Genomic DNA, 6,244 nt, shown 5'->3' on the forward strand with positions numbered 1-6,244 from the left:
ATATAAGTAAATTATAAATAAATTATAAATGTAAGCATATATTAATCATTGTTGACCCGACAGAACGTAATTTAATGATTACAATAAGATTAAATATATAATACATACTACGTATCCACCGTATATGGTCTTGGCGCATTATAGCCTCCGTAGCTAATGCGCCAATAAAAACAAAACAAAACAAACAAACAAACAAACCACCGTATCCAGGACATAATATAGTAACGGTAATAGTCGTCAAGATAATGTGGTGCCCCCTATGTGATGGATATGGTAAAAATAAATAAAAATAAATAATTAATTAATTAACCAATCAAATTTAAGTTAACGCAAAGAGAAACATGCAGATAGTAAGAATCCGAGGACGTAGGAAAAACTATTTTTTTATCTATACCACTATTTTTCGCCTTTATGGAGTTCAGGTTCTATTATTCCTACTCCTTTAGTTTTTCTTCTTACTATCTGCACATTTCTCTTTGCATTAACTTAAATTTGATTGGTTAATTAATTAATTATTTATTTTTATTTATTTTTACCATATCCATCACATAGGGGACACCACATTATCTTGACGACTATTACCGTTACTATATTATGTCCTGGATACGGTGGATGTGTAGTATGTATTATATATTTAATCTTATTGTAATCATTAAATTACGTTCTCTGTCGGGTCAACGATGATTAATATATGCTTACATTTATAATTTATTTATAATTTACTTATATTTTCTTACTTTTGATTCTAAAATTTCTTAACCATTTTTAATTACTATATTTGGTTTATATTTGGTTTAGATTTAAATTACTTAGCATATATTGATCATTACAGAAACAGAGAACTTCTTGTCGTTTTTTGCCTTCAGTCTGGGTGATTGGCCCTAGTTGAAGCCATCTGGATTGTGGGTAAAAAGCGATAATAATATATTTTTTTTTTTTTTTTTTAAATCCTTAGCGTTTTCCTAAATCCCTGAATGGTATTATTTGATTGATTTACCTTTTTCTATTATTTTCTATTATTATCCTCAATATTTTATACACATTATGGTTGTAATGCATGATTGCTCTGCAACTGCATTGACCCATAAATATTAGTTACAGTCGTTATAATTATTAACTTTCTTTTTTATTACTAATATATATATATATATATATATATATAGGAGTGACAGTGGAACACATAGGTTATCCAGATCAGTCTAGGAAATAGCAATTAGAACTACCCACATGCAATATTCATATAACAATTCATTTCACATTCTCTAAAATATTTTAATAATAAAGTAATTTAAATTGAAATTAATGAAAGAGTTGGACTTACTTTGTTTAGCAATATCACATAAAGTAAAGGTTTTTTTAAAACTGTACAGTGAATTGTGTTTGCTGTTTCTTCTGTTTTACTCTAATTTACTTATACTACTGGTGGTGTAGTATAAATCCTAGTATAATCCTAACATGATTATACTAGGATTTCTGTTTGCATGAAATTTGTGGGTTTTCCTCTGGAATTTGGTTTATAATAATGCAGTCAGTTTTGTAAAAAGACCTACGTTTATATTCTAATTTGGTTGAATCCATCAATAGCAAAATTACTATCACAGAAATGAAGAAAGGTGTCAGTGATACCAGTCTGGGTGGGAAATCCGTTTATAATGTTTAAAAAAAAATTAATTGATTTGAGAATTATTCATTTTTATCTGCATAGGTATCCCCAATTAGTTTAGATAATGGATATTTTACTGCATTTTCATATTATAGAATATTTCATATTCAATATGCTATAAGAAGATTAATAATGGGAGCTGCTGTTGGTGGGGGGAGAGGAGAGGTTACAAATTTTTGGTGAAATTTAATTTTTAATCAGTAATTGTGACAAACCTTGTAATATTGTTTTTATTTTAAGTAACAGTGAAGAATGTATGTATATGTATAAACTAGTAATAAAATTTTTTTAATATATATTCACTTTATAGCTTCTTTAATTTAGTATAAGAAAATAGACTTTTCTGTGTATTGGTATATAATTCAGTTCTACTTTTAAAAATATATTTTAATAAACTTCAGTCTCACTTCGTATTTTATATAGTGTTACGGTTCATATTTGTGAAAAATTGGAAGTTAGCTTAACATTGAGAACATTCAGTAGTGAGTATCGACGAAACCATTCAGTATCCACAGTTTCACATGTGAGTAACTTGTAATTGCAATTAAGCTTTATCAGAATCTTAGCTTAATCTACCAAGGGTTTATGGGAGAAGGAATATGCATGCTGGCTGAGTTCAGTACTGGAACAATTTGTATAAAATCTGACCAGTGATAATAAGCTCTGGTATTCAACTTGGTAGATCAGTTTATTTAACATTATTACTGCTAGTATCACAAGCATTAGTTTTGCTAGCATTGGTTGGACAAACTATGTTGTTGTTACCTTGAATGCTATATGCATGTTTGTTTAGGGATTTATTAGGCGCATCAGTAACTATGGCCATGGTCTGCCAGCTATATGCATGAGTACCTTTATAATTATTAAAGTGCACTTGAGTCATTGTATAAAGAAAAAGTTATAATAATATCAGTACTAGAAAAAATGCTTTTAAGTTGGTGGGCTAATTGACGGGTTAATTTTTCTGACATTGCAATGATCTGACCACATGGTCTGGGGGGGGGGATTAGTTTAAAAAATAATAATATGTGCTATTTCACTAAATGTCATAATATCTCAAAACTTAAAGCCACTGCTGTAAAATTGTATTTAAACCAAAGACAATTGATATCTGTGTTGTTACTGTTTTTCTTTTTTTTTTTTTAATTCAAGATAATATAATTTTGAGATGGTAAAAATAAAACATTTGGTGCCTTATGTATGTTATGAAATTAATAACTACTATTATGTTTAATGTATTATTGGTTCTATAAGAGCAGTTCAAAAAGTAATGGCAATTTTACTATTAAAAAAAACAAAACTAAATTACATTAGGACAAATACTTTATTAATTTTCAACATATTATCCCAATGAATTCATTGCAGGAATTTCAGACAAGTATTTTTATTCCAAACAAGAACTTGGAATAAACTTCACACTTTGTCCACCACATAGATCACAAATTATTGATCAATTTGTTCTATCAAAAAGCTCCATAAATTGCTTTTTTAATTGTCCAGGAATCCATAAAATGAAGCCAGATAAAGAGGATGGTTTAAAATTTCAGAAAATCCTCTTAAACATTTGTATATTTGTTTTCTTCTAAGATTTACTCCTCCAGTGTTTAATAACACTAAGTTATTAGCATTGCTCAGTCTTGGTCCAAGCTTAAAGAAAAGAAATCTTTAAAATAACCTACCCATGCCCCATGTGGATAATAAAATTAATTGAAAAACATTACCAGTTTTTTTTTTTTTTTTTTTTGAAAACATTTTCTTTCTTGTAATGCTGTAACAGTATACCTTTGGTTGTCACCTTGCCTATAGAGCAAAATATTGTTGAAATTTTATATGTTGATATAATATAGGAGAGCAATTAGTAATGACATGAATAAAGTGCATACTATTTGGAATTTTTTTTTATTTCATTATTAATAAATTAATTATAAACCTGATGGTATGCACTTTTCTTATTATTTGAAAAATAGTGATTCTCAAGAATTCCCTTTTAAATGTTTTTCTGGCTATAAAGTATAATATGGCAGTATTTCATAAAAGTGCTTTGAGATAATATTGGTTGCAAATCTTTGCATCCTTACATAAATTTAATACTGGAAATATTTAATATTTGCTTAAAGCTTTATTTATAATACTTCCTGTTTTTATACTGGTATATTTTACTACTGTAGTAAAATAGTATTATTTATATTAATAAAATATACAGTTTATAATAAAATTACAGAAAATTATAAACATTTTTAATGTTAATGTTTTATATCTGCTCTGCCTTCTTGTCCCGTTAAGTGCAAACATTGTTATACTAAGAATGTTGTGTACTTTTATGAAGACATTTTTGTATAATAAATCCTCTTTAATCCAGCAATTCGAGCTTAGATGAATGTTAATTATTTTTTTAAAATCATATACATTATATTACATATATAGCCACACCTTCATTATTGAATAATGAAGAATATTATTGAATTAATCAGAATGAGGAGTACCTCATAATTTTTACAAATTCTGAGGGTACATGACTATTTTCATGTATAGAGACCTGTTTGAATGTTTATATTCTATTCAGATGAGATTTTCATATTAATATTTTTAGCCCTACATATTAAACCAGCATTTCCCAAACTTAGCCACGGAACACTTATGAAACACAAGTTTAGCAGGAACCAAAGAACTGTTTGCTAATATTTTATTACATACAACACACCATGCATCAGGAGCATCTTTATTTCCAACACATGTAAAGCTGAAATTCAGATAACTGTCATTATACTTTCGTTTTGGTCTTTTATTAGTTGGTTACTGTTTTTTCACTTCGGATTTTTGGGGAACAAAAGACTGAGATTGTTCATTCTCACTTTGAAATGTGACAATATTGTGTTCATTTTCATCGACCACAGTTGCATTACTAGAAGTACTTTGCTTCTCGTTTTAAAGTTCTTTTTTTCAACCACAAATCTATCATCACATATTTTAATAATAATATTTCGAAATACTAATAATTATCAAAAAAAATTTATACAAGGCAGTGAGTTTAGTTATGATATTGGTTCACTTCCTCCTGTCCTTCAACCTGTGTACTCCAGGCTAAATCGCATACAAATGGCATACTATATCACCGCATTGTTACTTTTCGTAGGTGTCATTACCTCTATACATACTTCTCTATGCAAAAGCCCACCAAAATAGTGTTCTGCAATTGATTATTAGTCAATGCCAGTATATTAATAACCGAAAAAAATTATGTTAAATATTATAATGATACAAAAGTGGTGTATGCTACAAATATGCAAAATTTATTTAATTTTTTTAATTATTAATTACAATTTTTTGCGGAACACTTGTTCACATCTCGTGGAACACAGTTTGAGAAACGCTGTATTAAACGATAGAAAAAAGTTGTCTAAACTTGAGAAACTAATTTTCTTAAGTTGAAGCATTTCTTTTGCCTAGATTGGTTTGGTCACAATATCACAAAATTCTTTGCTCAACAATTAATCTTATAAATATATACTGCACAAATAATGATGCTGAGTAAATTCAGAATTTGAATTGCCACAATTCACTATCACTACTTTGTTTCTCGTTGTGTGCCCATTGGATTGTTGGTTTCATTGTTACACCAATCAAATCCATCAGATCACATAACTGTCAGTTTTTTTTTTTTTTTTTTTGTGTAGCTTTATTGGCTGGTATACGTATTCACAAAATGACATTTCATTTTATTTCTGCATGCCTCTACATTCTATTAACATACAAATTATCAAAACACTGACTTTTACCTGCTTTCATTTTCTTGCTATGTGTTTATAGTCAGGTTTGCATACTGAACACTGGTTGTATACCACATGAGGGCACCTCCGTAGCCAGGTGGGAAGGAGCAGCAGTGCGTAGCACACGCTTCTTGATTAGACCGGGGTTCGAGTCCGTCACCACCAAATACGGAGGATGCGGAAAGGTCAGGGAATGACCACCGCATATCCCGGAGCAATATGGCCTTAGTTGCTAATGCTCCTAAAAACTAAAAAAAAATAACAAATAACAATAATAAGTATACCACATGACAAAGAAATACCTTGCATGTTAATGATATTGATGAGGATATATCAGACTTAATGTCTACACTTGCAGATGATACAAAGGTTGGCAGGGTGGTTAATGACTGTAATGAAGGTAGGCTGCTGCAACAAGATCTAGAAAAATTAGGCAGATGGGCTGAGAAATGGCAATTGAAGTTTAACATTGACAAAATGCAAGATACTGCATATGGGTAATAGTTATTTCGTGGTTTAGACCTTCTATGACAACTTCTTATCTGCTAACAAGGCATGGGTCCCTCTGGGCTAAGTTATTTGAGCGTGGCCTGGAGCCTGATCCGTACTGCACGTGTGGGGAATATGAAATGTGGATTCATGTACTTCTGAACTGTCCATTGTACTCTCAACTTAGAATGGATTTAATGTCTGTGGTTCCAAACTTATTGGAGAACATGTAAATATCTTAGTTGAAGACCATAATAACTTTATTGCTCTGCAAACTTTCTCAAGATCAGTTTTCATATTGAGAACTCAGCTAAGAACTTCAGCT

The sequence above is a fragment of the Mastigoproctus giganteus genome, chromosome 5 (genome assembly GCF_048544385.1).
Source record: "Mastigoproctus giganteus isolate SK-2022 chromosome 5, ASM4854438v1, whole genome shotgun sequence".
NCBI lineage: Eukaryota > Metazoa > Arthropoda > Arachnida > Uropygi > Thelyphonidae > Mastigoproctus > Mastigoproctus giganteus.